This window comes from Ailuropoda melanoleuca, chromosome 1 (assembly GCF_002007445.2).
Source record: "Ailuropoda melanoleuca isolate Jingjing chromosome 1, ASM200744v2, whole genome shotgun sequence".
Lineage (NCBI taxonomy): Eukaryota > Metazoa > Chordata > Mammalia > Carnivora > Ursidae > Ailuropoda > Ailuropoda melanoleuca.
In genome coordinates, this window is record NC_048218.1 from 154,862,228 (window position 1) to 154,878,597 (window position 16,370).

At 36.6% G+C, this 16,370-nt stretch overlaps 1 long non-coding RNA gene across 1 annotated transcript in view; it reads right to left on the reverse strand.

Annotated features, from left to right (window-relative positions):
- Window positions 1-13,395: 13,395 nt before the first annotated feature.
- The window catches only part of LOC117803810, a 31,532-nt gene continuing 28,557 nt past the window's right edge, over window positions 13,396-16,370 (reverse strand). Inside the window, exon 4 of the long non-coding RNA XR_004627899.1 lies at window positions 13,396-14,142. This is a non-coding gene — a long non-coding RNA (uncharacterized LOC117803810). The remainder of the gene's footprint in view (window positions 14,143-16,370) is intronic.

Consider the following 16,370-nt stretch of genomic DNA (forward strand, 5'->3'; position numbering starts at 1 on the left):
AACCAGCCAGACTCTGGAGATGACACTGTGAATAATGTGGGTGACAGAATCTCCCTGGCCTAATTAAAGGACAGGAGTATCAATGTAATATCAGCGTATCACACATCAATGATACAGTGTTTACATAGTGCTATCACAGCTCTCAGCCCTGCTGCCTGCCTATCAGAAAGGACGAGAAAATTTTAAAGGTGTTACGAAGAGTAGGGACAGACCTTGCCTGTCCTTGGATCTGTGCAAGGAAATGGAAGTGATGTCTACTGTACTCAGCATAGGACTCTGAGTACAATCAGGACGGACTGCTGACAGATTTCTCCTTCACTCCACCCTTGGAGACAGGCCAGAAGCTAGGCTTCAAAGTATATCTAAGTGAAAGTTCATTTCAGCTTTATCAACAAACATGAGTGCAGCCAAGTAATTCTGAATTACCCTTATATAAACAATGTTTATCTGTATTTCCCTTTGAAAATAACTATTGTGTTTTTTGAATAAGCCAATAAAATATTGTTTTTCTTTGTGATTCCTGACATGTTTTTTATACAAATTCCACCATTAAAACCTACTTTTGAAGGTTCCCAAGATTTGAAAAACATTTAGTGTTTGGCCCATGAATGAGACTGCAAACACAACAAGGAATACTAAGTATCACTGAGTAGTCAAAAGTGTCATGATAGTATTACCATGAAGCATTTCCCCCCCCTTCAAATTTTAGTTTCCTTATCAGTAAAATGGGGCAAATGCCACCTACCTCAGAGGATAATGAAGACTGAGAAAATATGCACTCTATTTAATAAGCTTGGAATGCCTTCTTTTGTTAGTGGTTAGCTGCATGGAGCACAATACACTCAAATGAAGTCTGTGCTGTCCCACACTGAGTTTGTGCATGACCCAGTGGTGGAGATGACAGTCGAGTGAAAAAGAAATATGCCGTGCAGTTAGGATTAACCCAGGGCACTTCTTTGATCTGCACCAAATTCAAACGGACATCCTTTCAACTTTATGTACTCTCCAATTCATTGCATTTCATTTTGCTTTAAATTGGTGCAAAGAGGCACAAACAATTGCATTTACATCTCCTTTTTGGCCTTTGATTTTCATTATTGGTGCTTCCCAAACATGTCCTCAGGGAGCCTGAACACTTCTGCAGAGGTATTGAACAGGGATGAGGAGGGATGAGCATGGCTTCAGACAGGTGCCTCCTCCTCCCAGCATGACTCCTACTCACTTATAACTACTTCTCTCGAATAAGACATCAAGGAAGGAAAGACTTTTACAGCTAAAATAAATGTGATAGCCGCCGCTATAAGGAGAATTTCAGATCGAACGCTGCTTACAACCTGAGCCTATCTCATTCCTCAATCAACAAAATAACGAAATAATGCATGACTTCCTATTTTCCTACCAACTCTATTAATATTTCTTCAAAGTGGTATGTTAAGTGGCAACATGCATGTTAAGTTTCATTTCCACATTGACTTCTTATGTGACTTCGGATCTTTGTACCACTAAAAAGTGCTTCCCCCCCATCTCGTTGAGAAGCTTACTCAACAAAATGCCCTTGCTTATTGTTAAAATATATTATGTGAAATCTAAATTTACTGGAATATACTACTCAAGCAATCATTCTGGACAGTCAACAGTTAAAAGGGTGCAGAAATCAAATCAAGAACAGAAATGGCCACATGGCTACATTTTCAGGGGCTGTGCAAGGGGTCTCTACTATATGCTCTGAAGTTTCCTTTAAACTGCTGTTGAGCTTTTAAAGATATTTGCTGATCTTTGCATAGCAGCCTTTGTGTAATTGCTGGCAAGATAATTCCAAATATAAAGAGAGAGGTACCAGATAAACAAATCAAATTACAGTAACACTTCATTAAATGCAAGGATGTGAAAGTTAACCCAATAGATATGAATACAACAGACTGATCCATGGAGCATGTTTGAAGACTACTACTTAAATACAAAATTCAAAAACTGTTAATGCTATAAAAGATTTTTCAAAAGAATTCCAATTATTCAGTAAATCTGATTCAGACCAGTGTACATATTTGGACTGATTTTATATTTGGATTTATAATCATAGGTGAAAAAGACTGTTTTCTGTCAAGTTAATCTAAGTAGGCTTGGGGAAAGGTAGGATTTATTGCTCTTTCATTAAAAGCAATGAAGAGAGAATAATTTTCTTTTCTCTCCATTATTTTTCCCTTTTTTTTTAATCAGCTCATCACTCTAGAGAGCACCAAGGAAGGAAGAGAAGAATTATGACAACTATTGCATGGAATAAACTATACATCTCATAAAGGGTATCATAAATAGATTTCTTCTATATTCCTAAGGACACCAAATAAATGACAGAAATTCTGAAGCCCCTATACTGCTTTGCTAAACTTTGTTTTAAATAAACTGATATGTGCAGGCTCGTCAAAGGATATGTAAGAGGATATCTATTATGGCATCTTTTTTATGGTGTGGATTTGGAGGCAATCTGGGACTCCATCCCGGCAAAATGGATGGTAAAACGTGGAGGGTACGCAAGCTGGAGAACTGTGAGGCAGTTTGAGGTGGTGGGTTAGATGACACATTGCAATGTAAATTTACTTTAAAGACATAGTTGTCAAGAAAAGTATAGAAAATAATGTGATATGTAAACTAAAATATGTGCACCTTAAAAAAATACATATTTTGGGGCACCTGGCTAGCTCAATTGGTAAGCACCTGACTTTTGGCTTCAGCTCAGGTCATGATTTCAGGGTTGTGAGACTGAGTCCTGCATGGGGCTCTTCACTCAGCGGGAGTCTGCTTGAGATTCTCTCTATCCCTCTCCTATTATCCCTCACCACCCTCTCTCAAATAAATAAACAAAGCTTCAGAAAAAAACAAAACAAACCAAAAAAAACCCCAAACAATCGTATTTTGCAAAAGTAAGTATATATAAACCAAAAAAAAAAAAAAAAGCAGAAGACACGAAAAAATGATGGTTTGGAAGCAACCTTGAAGTTAATTTAATTTAATCATTGCTCTGATATTAAAATTCTCTTTATAACATTCCCTCCAGGTTCCTGTCAAGCCAACATAGGAACTTGCACTGGGAAGCCTCTGTGTCTTTTGAAGGAGCACACTTTTTGGAGTGTACAAAGTTAATCCCTTAAAGCAAAACCTACAGAAGCATGAATGAGAACAAACCCTTTGTCCAAAATTTAATTCTCTGTAGGTTATAAAGCAGTATTTTCTCAAATTTGAGGAAATGACCATTGACATTAGTATCAAATGATAGAAAGAGACAGTTGTTTAAAATGCAGATTCTTAGACTCTACCCCAGACCTACTGAATTAGAATCTCTGAGTCTAAAACTTCTGATTTTTAACAAGACTCCACCCCCATATCCACTAAGTGATTCTTATGCATATGGAAGTTTAAGAGCTACTTGTATAAAGAAGCAACATTAAAGTATAATTCACTCTATGCATGTTCCTATTCATAAAAAAAATGTTTAAGATGTTCTGGGGGGTAAGCTATTTTATATTTTTCCTACATATAAAATTCACACTTCATCTCTCTTTTCATTCATTCCTCTAAGACATTGGATTCACAATTAAATTTAAAACAGAGGAAACAGAAGTCTACTAGCATATTTTAAATTTATGGGTTTTTGTTGTTGTTGAAGAAGAAGCCCAAGCCATCAGGAATAAACTTAAAACATTATTACAATGATCTCCCTCAGTCAGAGCAACAAAGAATTATTCCATTAGTAAATATCCCTGTACTTATCCAATTCAAAAAATCCTTTTAAATTCTGCTGAATGAAAAGGAATGAACATTCATTCATTGGCAAAGCTGAAAGAAGGCATGTTAAGGTCTGGCACTGAAGTTATATTTATCAGATATGTATATCTATTTTACTAAAAAAGCATACTATATGAGGATTTGGTCAAGAGCAACACTTTTGAAATATAAACTCTGAAGTCAAAATTCATTGCCCCGAGCTAATGAGAGGACTCCTCTCTCTCTCTCTCTCTCTCTCGTTACTCTTACATCTTTAAAATCTGAAACTTTATATTTATGCTGAGGGAAAAAATAGTGTAGGAATAAACAATATTTTCTAACCACATTCAGCTGAAATGGACAGCATCTCCAGGCATATAGTGATCAGGTAATTATGGTTTGTAAGACCCTTATCTTCCTCACTGATTCACTACTGCAAATTTTGGAATTCTGGCAATGAAGCCAGGACTTGAGACTTGCAGCATTTTTTCCTTATTTTCTCTTTCCAAAAACTAAAAGAAAACTCCTCATATTGCCGAGACACATAGATTGACTACACACATGCATGCATATGTGTGCACACACACATGCACAGATGCACACCCTATCCCTCTGAGAATAATCTGGCCCTTTGGTGCATTACAAAGAATACTAAGGGCCAAACCTTTTAGGGCTGGAAAATAACTAATGTTCTTGCCAGTGAGTTAAAGCTGGAGTATCCCCTTTGTCATAGCCAAATTTATGACATGGATCAAAAACTATAAAAAGCTATGTTGCATCCTGCCATTAAGGAGAATTAATATTTTCAGTGGTATGTTAACCAACGTTTTTCCAGTGTCTCTTGTTAAAAGCAGATTGTTGACTTTTCATCATGGTGTGCCAAACATTTTCATTGAAACCTTAACAAGACTTTCATCTTAGAACCATTATTTCTTAATGGACTTGGATAAGGGCAACGTAAAAGAATGGCTTTGCTTTGCAGCATTGCCGCATGCGGCAATGGCTCGTCATTAGCGCATTGGGCCTTGCTGAATCATTACACATGTAGACATTTAAGGCATTTCCAGTGTGACTTGATTTTTTCCTTGAAGCACACTTCATGTTTAATCTTATGCTAAAGCAACATAGGTCCCTCCCTCATTTTCATGTATTTTTTTTTATGATTCTTTGTACTTGACTATCCAGTGAAACTATAATAAATGAGATCATTTATACACACACACACACACACACACACATACACACACACACACACACAGAGTTTTGTTTCCTTTGTACTTTTTATTGAGGATATCTATCTCTGGGATTTTCTTCTGTGCTTAAGGAATCAATGCATCTTTTAAAAAACCCTAAGCCCCAATAATTTAGCAGTAAACTGTATGACATCAGTTGTTCAGAATCTCCAAATATATCTATATTCTTGTACATCAATGTCTTTATGTGAACTGGAGGCAACTGTACCATAGCAAAGGAAGCCTGAAGGCTAGAGGACAAAAGGTGCCATGAAAATAGAATGTGTCCTCTTTCTGGACCTTCCATTCAGCTGAGTTTTGAAATATGTAATGTAAAAAAGATATGATAGAGCTAGTGGGCTGATGCTGACAGACTTTAATTTGCCCAATAATTTTTCATTTCTCTCAAATACATATTTAGAGTCAGTGACAATTACACACAGAGATGGAAAATTTGGCTTTTGGCTTGGGTTCTCACTTGAATGTGTTGGCCTATATCTCTATAGAGTGTTTTATGATGTGGTTGATCAAATTGTAAGATATGACTGTAAACCACACCACTGACTTGAAAACCAGCAAGCTGAGAGTCACCTGAAGCTAGCTATCGAAGTCAGATAAACTTTTGAAATCCAAGAATGTGTGGGAGTGGGCTGTTTATCCAATAAATAATATTTAATTCTAGAATCTAGATTTTATAGAATTTAATATGCCTCCCAGGAAGTTTTATGATTTGGAAAACTGCATGACTTAAATACGTATTACAAAAATCCTCTATTTGGAATGTAAGTATAACCATTCAATCTTTATTTCTAGGAAACAAAAATCATTTCACTTCCTCTAAACGTATTATTTCAGTTCAGCTGTTTTTGACTGCCAGTAACATTTCCAAAACCAAAGTGGATTAAACAAGGAAAGTTATCAATATAGCTCATGTAAGAAATCCAGAGATAGCCCATCCCAGGTGGGAAATTAAATAGCTCAAGTATACAGGGCTATGGTCAGCACCTCTTCCATCAGCTTTACCTTTTAATTGCAAGCCTGTTGTATCTCCAAGCATCACTACCTCACACAACCACATCCACGGGAAAGACAAAATAGTTAAGACTTTCTATTCATGTTTCTCTTTCTTTTTCTCAAAGAAAAAACATTTCTCAAAAACTCCTCAGTAAATTTCCCCTTATTATTTTTATGTATGTATTTGTTTTTAGCTAGAAATAGAACACAGATAGGTAACTAAAATTTAAAAAAAATTGTTGGAAGGGATCTTGAATGATTAAACTCTCTATTGTGTTCAAACAAGTATGCTATTAAAAATGAATGGTACAGCTTGGGGAGTAAATGGGAACAGATGCAGTGACCCATCAGAAATCAGAATGGATGTCAGGTGCCATGACCCAGAGCTTGTTCAGTTGAGAGCTGGCTGAACTGACGTGTCTTCATCTAGCCTTTCTAAGTGTTTAGATAAAAGGACTTAAGATAGCAGGTGATAGAAACCCAGATTGTCTTGTCTTCCACCAGACTGTAATGTCTTGGAGGCAAATAGTGTGTTTTACTCATGACTATATCCCTAATATCCAGAATGGGGCTTGAAACTCAGAGGGCACTAAATATTTGGTGAATTAATCAATAGACAAATGTAGTCAATCACAGAATATCTGGATTTGCTTCACATCAAATTAAGAAGTTCTTTTCTTTTTTAACTTCCATCATCTGTTATATTCTTTAACTACATTTTCAATAGTTCCCATTTTTAAGCTTTTGTCTTTTTATGCAGTAAAACTATAGTTGGTTAGAATATTTTATTAGTGAGATGATGAAATACCTAACCAGTTTATCATTAGGATTATAGAGTTTGGGCGGTCTGTGACTTTTGAAGGAAAGCAGAATTTGCCACCCTAAAATATTTCTTTTTGACATAAGAATTATTTTAGGCTGAGTATTTTTAAGAAACAACAGATACAGGAATAGCTCTGGAAACTGAGTAGAAGTTACTTAACATTTATGAAGGAAATCTCCATTTGTAAGGGTATCTTTCTCTTCGCACTAGGAAGAGAAGGATGACTCTACATCTCTAGAAAATTTTATCAATAAAGAAGGTCACAACCTAAATCTGCATAACAATCACACCTTTATTTACTGTACTTTTCCTTATAGCCTCCCTTTTGTGGCACCCCCACCCCCAACATCTTTCATCTTTAGCTGGAGATGATATTTAAGGTGGTGGCTCAGGCCACCTCAGAAAGTTACTCAGTTTTCCTGGGTATTTCCCATGTATACAGGAGGGATACAGCTAATAAACTTGGTTGTTTTTATCCTCTTAATCTTTTATTAAGTGGGTATCTCAGCCGAGAACCTAGAAGGGTAGAGGGAAAATTTTTTTTTCCTTCCCTACACTGTATTTTTGAATCAAATAAGTATAATATAAATGTTTCAAAATAAGTATATTCTTCCTGGGTATATTTTGCTTCTACTGTGATGGCAGTTATGAGGTTAGAAATAACAATGAAATTTATAGTTAAGCATAAAATTTCTGCTTCCTCTTTGGGTGGAGACATATATCAGCTAGATTTCCTAACTTTATAAAGTCCAAAATAAAAGTTATCTTTAAGAAACACCTTGCTCTAGTGTACAAATATAGTATGCCTTAAAATATGGATAAATAGGACTATGATAATGAAATTGCCTTCAAATTATAAACAAAAGGCTGATTCTGATTATGAAATTAACATCTCATTAAATAGGTACAAAACAAATTTATACTTTAAAAGAAACTAACTGCATCAAAGGAAAAAAACTATGGGAAAAACAAAACTTTCAAATGTGATTAAAGAAAAAAAAATCTAACCAGAGAACACTATTAATACAATATTTGATGTGCTAAAATACTTTTAATTATTTCCGAATTCAAACCTGCTTTCGCTTACTTGAAATTGTTGCATAACTCAAAAGTGCCATTATAATTCAACCCAAATGGTAGGGTACTTCAATGAGCTGGTGGAATTGATTCTGGACATTAAAGAGATGCCGGCAAAGTTATAAATTGCTGTTCTAATCGGGACTGAAGAGGTTAATTCAAGATTCCACTAAAAAACAGACTGGCAGAAATGTTTCCAGGGCGTATTTCCTCCCCCCCTTCTTTCTCTCTCTCTCTCTCTCTTTTTTTTTTTCCCTCAGTAGGGGTTTGGAGAAGAGGTTTGGAAGGGAAGGAGAGGGCTGGTTCCAGGCCCCCTGCATTCCCCAGAGCACCGTTAGGGAAGGGGGAGGGCTTCCTGCCCAGGCAGCCATCTGTAACATTCTAAGAACAGCAGGAACCCGGGCTGCTCCAGTCAGTAAGCCCTGGTGAGGATTCTGTCTGAATTCAGAGAGGAATTTCCCCTCTTATTTCTTGCATTCTCTCTGCCTCTCTGTCTTTTCTTTTATCTGTTGCAGGTGAGCAATGGGGCTGGGTTCTAAGTAGTTGCTTGTATAAATAAAATAGCATCTCAAGATGTCTGAACAATACTGTAGGGGACAGTGGTTTGACCAGTACCAAAATACCCAGCCTGCCTCCTGGAATGTGCTGGCAGCAAGCTGGGAATGTCATCATTCCAGCTAATGTCACACTGTGGAACACTTTCTGGGATCAGTGGACGTGTGTCTGATGTTCCCTAAAGTTACTGCTTTCTAGGCTTGAGTCAATTAGAGCTGGCTTTTTTGGAAGTGGTGTCATTTAAAACTTATTTTATACAAGTTATTTTTGTGCCTATAATTTGGGGCTCACACGTCTGTTATTTCCTCCCGTCCTTGGCGTGCATAATATGCTGCCTATGGAAAGTGGTAAAGAGTGACTATGGAAAAAGTAACAAGGGGTTTTTACTTTTAACATCTGGAGAAAACACATTTAAGGAAATGCTAACAAATAGGTACAGGGATTGATAAAGTTATATATATATATATATATATATATATATATATATATAAAATATAATCTCCTTCCTTCCTTAGGTAAAACAATCCAGACAGAATTTTTCAAATCAGTTTTACATAAAGCATACAATAAGAAGTTTACAATGAGCCTGATCTCACTTAAGAAGATGCAGTTCACATCTTTTTGTAGGGTCAACCAAATGACTAATGTCAAATCTCCAAAGCACATAGGTACAAAAAATTTTCTCAGAAAAGAATAAAGGGATAGGATTCCAATTTTCAAATTTTCCTACTTTCCACTTCTCAGTAAAGCTTTACTATTATATTTAACTTCCTGGCAGCAGACTAAAGAAACAAGCAAATTATACTGCAGAATATGAAACTTAAAAATTAGAAAGAAACCTTCAAGGAGCATTCCAGTGCAGAGATAAATATTAAGACAAACCATGCACCCATAGTTTTGTTGAAAAAAAATGTACAAATGTGAAAGTACTCTAGTCTTATACACCAAAATTACTTAAAGACAAAGTATGATTCAAGGGAAAATAAATCATAATGAATATCTACTACTGTATTAACCAAAAGAACGGTGGCTACATTTCAGCACAGTTTTCTACTTCAATTCTTTCACATTTTTATATCTTAAAGTAAGCATTAGTAAATATTCCCATCTGGTCTCAGTTTTTATTTTTGACCCTGAATCACAATCTTGTATCAGTATAGCCTAATTGATAAAGGCATTGCATCAAAATTTGAAACACGAAGAATCAAATATAATAGCTTCATTTTTCCTAGAATTACCTGGTGTTGAGATGAGAAAAAAAATTTCAAAATCTGTATTTTGTGAAAAAAATGTATCAACAGAATAACCAAACACTGAAAATTGTAAGATCAGGTCTGTAGAAATTTATAAAGCTTTAGAAAATAAGTGGATTGCTTCCAGGCGTGTGGGACTAGTGCTTATGGAGTTAGAGTACCCTTGATGCAGGATGGGGGAGGCACTTCCTGAGGTTGCATTAATTCCTTTCCTGTGTCCAATCATCTTGAAGTCAATGTCCAGGATCAAGCTGTGAGTTTTAACATCTCAAAGCTTAATTTCTGTTTAATATTGCAAAGCAAAGGACTAGTACTATCACCAGGATGATGTGACTGCCATATAATACCAGAAAAACAAAACAAAACAACTATTTGTTTATAATTTCACAATGACAAATACTTATTCTAAAAAGGATACTGCCCTGATCCACACAATCAGTGCTCCTTACCTGTAAGACAGGCCACTGAGGAATCCAACCGGTTAATGAATTTGCAGTGAGAACTTGCTGTGTAGGGTAAGAACAGTCCAACTCCTTGTGACCAGCACATTTCCTTCATGAAGGCAGATTTTCCTTCTTTAAATAAATGGATGCACAAAATAATGTTACAGTCCAGAACGGAGGTCCTGGGATCCATTTTGTCTCTTTAAGGAAAATTAAATGTTGGCTGATGTACAATTCTAAAGCACAAGTCTCGGCAAATGATTTTATCTCCTCCATGCTGGTATTTTTCCAGACATTTTTTGTTTTATATAACTTCTAAGCACTGACAGCAGAGATTACTTCCATTTATTGATTTTTTCAAGGACTATTCTAGAGAAATGGTTATTGTGAAAATTCTCGAAACTTATGGAAGCCTCAGTGTTTCTGGGCTAGAGTTGGTTATTCATGAGCTCTTAGCCATGTATGCCAGTAAAAGACTGAAAGTCATTATGGGGTTACATTGCCCATGGGGTTAATCAGTAAAACCCGTAAGTAAGAATAATTCTTCCTATTTTTCAGATGAGGAAATTCACTTTAGGTAACATTTTCTAATCACTCCTCCGGTAAAGACAGAGAAAGTATTTGAATTAGATCTCTCTGACTTCTTGCTAGGACAACACGGACATTCTCTATTTTGACCTATACTTGGCTAAAGAAAGATAATGCCCCAAAACTAGAGATAGGTTTTTAGAGAACAGGAATAGTGAGGTTTAATTTATATGCTCCCAGAAACCAGTACAGTGAAAGCAAACGAGAGCCTCACTTAGTATTTGCTGAATGAATAAATGAATTGTGTGAACTCAGTAGGGTTTAATCGCTACCTTGGAAAGCTGTAGATTGAACATAAGATAAAATGATTTGTACTTTACTAAGCTGTTTCCTTCAAATATATAATAATCCTTTAAGGATAAGAATAGTGTTAAAATTATGCTCACAGTTTTGGAATTTCCTCTTTATTTAGCTGGTTTTCTTAGAATTGTCATATAGAAGAATAAAGGGTTTCGTATCCACACAATTTAAAAATATAGTCAGAGCATAGAATCACTAATAATTAAGAAACTGCAAATTAAAACTACAATGAGATACCACTTACGTGCATTAGGATGGTTACTTTAAAAAAAAAGGAAAATAACAAGTGTTGGCAAGTGTGTGAAGAAACTGGAGCTCTTAAGCACTGTTGGAGAGAATATAAAGTAGCATAGCAACTATGGAAAACAGTATGATGGTTTGTCAAAAAGTTAAAAATAAAATTACCATATGATACAGCAATTCCGCGTCTGGGTATATGCTCAAGAGTTGAAAGCAGGGCCTTGAAGAGACATATGGACACCCATGTCCATTGCAGCATTATTCCTAATAGATAAAACATGTTAGCAACCCTAGTGTCCACTGATCGATAAATGGATAAGCAAAAGGTGGGTGTATATATACAAGGGAATATTATTCAGCCTTAAACAGGAAGGAAATTCTGACACATGCAACAACATAAATGAGCCTTAAGGACGTTATGCTAAATGAAATAAGCCAGTCATCAAAAGACAAAGGGTATGATTCCACTTCCATGAAACACTTAGGATAGTCAAAATCCTAAAGACATAGAATGGTAGTTGCCAAGGGCTAGGGTAAGGGAGGAATGTGGAATTATTAATGCTATAGAGTTTCAGTTTTGCAGTGATGTGGTTTTGGAATATAGGTGAGGTTCAGTGGGGTGGAGTCCAGAGCCAATGACCAAGAAAGAATTCTTGAGGCGTCTTTGGTGCAAAATGGTGGTTTATTAAAGCACGGGGACAGGACCTGTGGGCAGAAAGAGCTGCTGTCCTGGGGTAGTGAGGGGTGGCTGATTATATACTAAGGGGTTGGGGGAGTTAAGGGAAAAGGAAGGTTTCAAAAGGATTTTCATGTGTTAAAGAAGACTCACAGGATACCCAGGATACTGGAGGCCTTGCCATTGTCAAGTTAAGGTTGTTTTTCCGCTCCAGCAAGGCATTAGCATTAAGGTAGTCAGGAGCTTCCTGGAAGAATAACACATGTGTACCACCCAGGACTGGGGGGTGGGGGAGGTTGCCGAATGTCAGATTCTGCTTTGTCCTCAGTTTGCCTTCTGTTCCTTCATCAGCAGGATGAAAAGAATTTTGAAGATGGTTGATGATACTAACAGCCCTAACAATGTGAATGTGTTAGTACTGCTGAACTGAACATATAAAAGTGGTTAAGACTAAATTTTATGCTATATGTAGATTACCAAAATAAAAATACTGTAAAAGCTATAATAAGAGAAAGACATTGGTCCATACAGACAAATCACTGTTTGGACTCTACTCAGCATTAGCCCTTCCCCGTTATTTGGTTTATTACTTTAATGTAGCTGAGTCTCATTATTTAATTGTACTTTTTAAATTATTATTAAGAGGGAGGGGGTGAAGATCTGTGGACCTTGCTTAACTATGTAAATGAATCTAGTAGCTTTCAAGTTAAAATAACCTCTTTTGTACCCCAAAAGTTCTTTAGAGCCAGTGCTTAGATATCACAGGAAAATATTACCAAGGATTGTTAAGAAAACCAAGCTATAAGAAAATTCAGGTCTTTAAAAAATACCACTATACTATGAATTATTTATTTTCAGTAAGATGTAAATTATTAAGGCCTAGGCATAAAGAGACAACAGGAGTTAATGAGCTTTGCCTCTTGTCTCACGTTATATGGATTCTATGAATTGATTTTGGAATTCTAGCCTTTGAGCAATGAAGTTTCCAGTGGCCATATGATAGCTTATTTAGCCAGCAGCCAATTAGAATATATATTTTTAAAAATTCAATTAGTAAACATTATTGATCATATACTCTATGCTAGCCCTGAGTAAGTAGGAAGTTTACAAGTGTGACAAACATGGCTATCTTGATATATGTATTTTATAAAGTAACAGTTCCTAAATCTAAATAGTTACTGTGTATGCATGTACATGGTTTCTCTTTGAAAATCAACTGCCCAAAATTTCAAATGTTGTATTCTTCTATTAGAGCTTATAAGTAGTAGTGGTCAATTCACACATTTATGGTTAAAAAGATCTTTGATGATTTTTGTTTTAAACCATTTAATAAAGTCAAATAAAATTTTCTTCCTTCAAATTTCAACTTTTCTGACTAATTATATAAACTCACATATTTAAGAATTTATTTAAAGGGACTAGTGAGCAGGTAGGATATGTAGAAGGGACTCTTGATATTGATTGAAATCGTCAAGCCTACTTTTAGCCATGGAACATGTTTTTATGTGTTATTAAAGAAGTTATTCAGAAGAAGGCGGTGTGGTACACTGTCTTGATTTTTCAGGAGAGGCCTGGTGTCCTGCAGCCTTCCTCAGGTGTCATGAGGACACTTGACTTTCAAAGAGAAAACTGAACTGACAGAATGTGAACAGTTATAATTCACATACAAGTCAGCTCCAGGAACTCCTAGAAATAACCAGGTGAAGTTCTTTTGAAGGATGAGGTAAGTTTTTGTCGTCATTCATGTGCAGGTAAAACCTTCCAAATTTGAGTTTTAGTTTCAGAATAAGCACAATTACTGCCCCCCCCAAAAAAAAACAGGCCAGGCTGGGGACATTCATAGGAGACAAGTCTCCATTGATATATTTTACCTGGCATTTATCTTCTTTCCACTTTGGATTCTTATTCACATTCCTGTGAATAGATTTAGTTTCTTAGATTCAGTTTCTCTGGAATTATAAATGTGTTCATGATACACGGAAGAGGTGGTTGTTGTTGTTGTTGTTGTTGTTTTTTCAGAGAAGTTCAGCAGGTAAATCAGCAGGAGGCACTTGTGATACCAAGGAAGCTTAGGCAGAGGAGGCTGGGAACCTCAAAAGCAGGATTCATCAGCTGAAAGATTCACAGCACTGGCTTCTGATCTGGTAAAGTGTATGTCTGGTAAAGGGTAGTAGTAAATAGTCTGTGGAGAAAAAAAAGAGATGGGTCAACACTGGGTTGTATAGATGAGTCGTTACTCAGTTATGACTGGTTATTAATGAAAACAGTCATTAAAAGCTTCCAAAAGGTATAGATATGCAATTTTTATTTCCTAATTGCCAGTTGTGGAAAGAGCTTTGCAGAAAAACAAATCCTATACTGGTGGGGAACAGAGACAAGAAAGGGAAATATCTGGAATATGGTGATTTCTTTTGTGGCTGGGCCAGATTAATTTGGTCATTCCAGAGTGGTTTTATCCTGGCCAGGCAGCACCATCAAGGAGTGCCAGTATAAAGGTGGGTGGGAGCAAGTGACCCCTCTCCCCCATAATGCACATGTTACAAAGTTTTTTACTAAGGCGGAAGTAGAGACATGACAATTGCAAGACTGTCATCTGATCTGGTAGTGATAGATTTCACCAAAAACTGGAACCTTTTTTTATCATTGTTTTGATTTATACTTAACATTTGTAATGCTTAGATATAGCAAAACAAGTTAAACTGTACATATGTTCCACAACTTGTGTAGCTAATACCGTGCATAACCCACATAAGGTTAAGTTGTCACCTGGAGGTGAGGACAGGGGCAAGTGCCCTGGTTGTTTTTGTGGTAAATTTATCATTACAATCAGGTTAAAACATAATTACTATAACAAGGCAATTTTCATATTTGCCTAGTGACAGCCAAGGGAATTACATAATTTGTGAAAAGTAAAAACAGTAACAGAGTAACTTTTTTTGGTTTAGAGTTTTTTTGGTTTAACAGTGACCTCTTGGTGCCTGTCCCACTGTTTCTTTCTACAGTCACATTGTTATCTCATCCAATTCGCACAACCATACTATATGAACTCCATTTTACAGATGAAGAAACTGAGGAGGCTTTATCCAGAAGGAAATAAAGCTGGAATGGGAGCTCTAAGTCCAGGAGTCTGTACACCTCTCACCAAGCAGGCTCTCAATAAACACATTCATCCACAGAGACTGAGGGTAACTTCCTGAATGTCCTTGTTTTCCTGAAAGACCTTTCAGCAAGAACGGCTCTGAGAAATAAATTGGGGCAGAGTAATTTAATGCTCTTGTGTCGATCTCTACTCATTGTCTCTCTTTTAAATAAGAACGCATTGTGCATTCATTTCTCAGCAATATTGCAGAAGATCACTAACTAATTTAGGCTTCATTCAGGAAATAAATAGCAGGTTCTAATATGGGTTTGTGAGGTGCAAATACATGTGTATACATACCAGCATGAATGTACATCAATCCCTTTGCTCTGCTCAGTCACAACAATTACTATGAAAGCTTCAGTAACTTCAATTTGGCAAACAGAATGATAGGTCTGGGAACCAAATGTTAGCCTTAAGTGTGTTTTTCTGTTAGATCATTAGGTTTCTTTTTTCTCTACTTAACAGATGTGTAGAAATTAAATGGGTCTGGAGTCACTAATATTTTATGCATATGAAAAGCACTGTCCTTCCTGTGAATAAAGCCAACCATTACCCCACTAATCGATCTAAATAAAAGATTTTCCTGCACTAACAAATAGTATTTTCTGATGATTTTAGTTCCACTCTTTATCCTGTTCACCTCTAGAAACCTAAACAAAAAAGCCTATCAGGCTGTGAATAGGAGAAAATCCTTACTTTTGCATTCTCCTCTACTTGCCTATTTAAACTTGGCTCATGTCCTCTTTGAGGAGGAGTGAGTGGCAAGTTTGCTGCCCCCAACATTGTAAGTAACACCAGAACATGTGTTATGTCATCACAAACGAATCAGTGTATGGAATAATAGGAAGCGACTTTGGAAATTACCTGCTTTAATTTCCTCCCTCTAAGGGCGCCTGGGTGGCCCAGTTGGTTAAGCATCTACCTTCAGCTCAGACCCTGATCCCAGGGTCCTGGGATGGAGCCCCACGTCGGGCTCCTGCTCAGCAGGGAAGTCTGCTTCTCCCTCTACATTTCCCCCTGCATATGTGTGCACATGTGTGCGCTCTCTCTCTCTCTGTTAAATAAAATCTTGGAAAAAAAATTCCCTCACTCTATAGAGGAGAAAACCAGGGTACAGAGAGGGAAGTCCTCTGCACAAGGTCACAAGTGTAACAAGGGGCAAATCACGTTTATTGATATTAATACAGTTCAGCCTTCACTGTTCGAGGAAGGGCTGGTGGTTTTGAGTAGCTGTGACAGGGAAAAAGTATAGCACTGTCGCTACATGA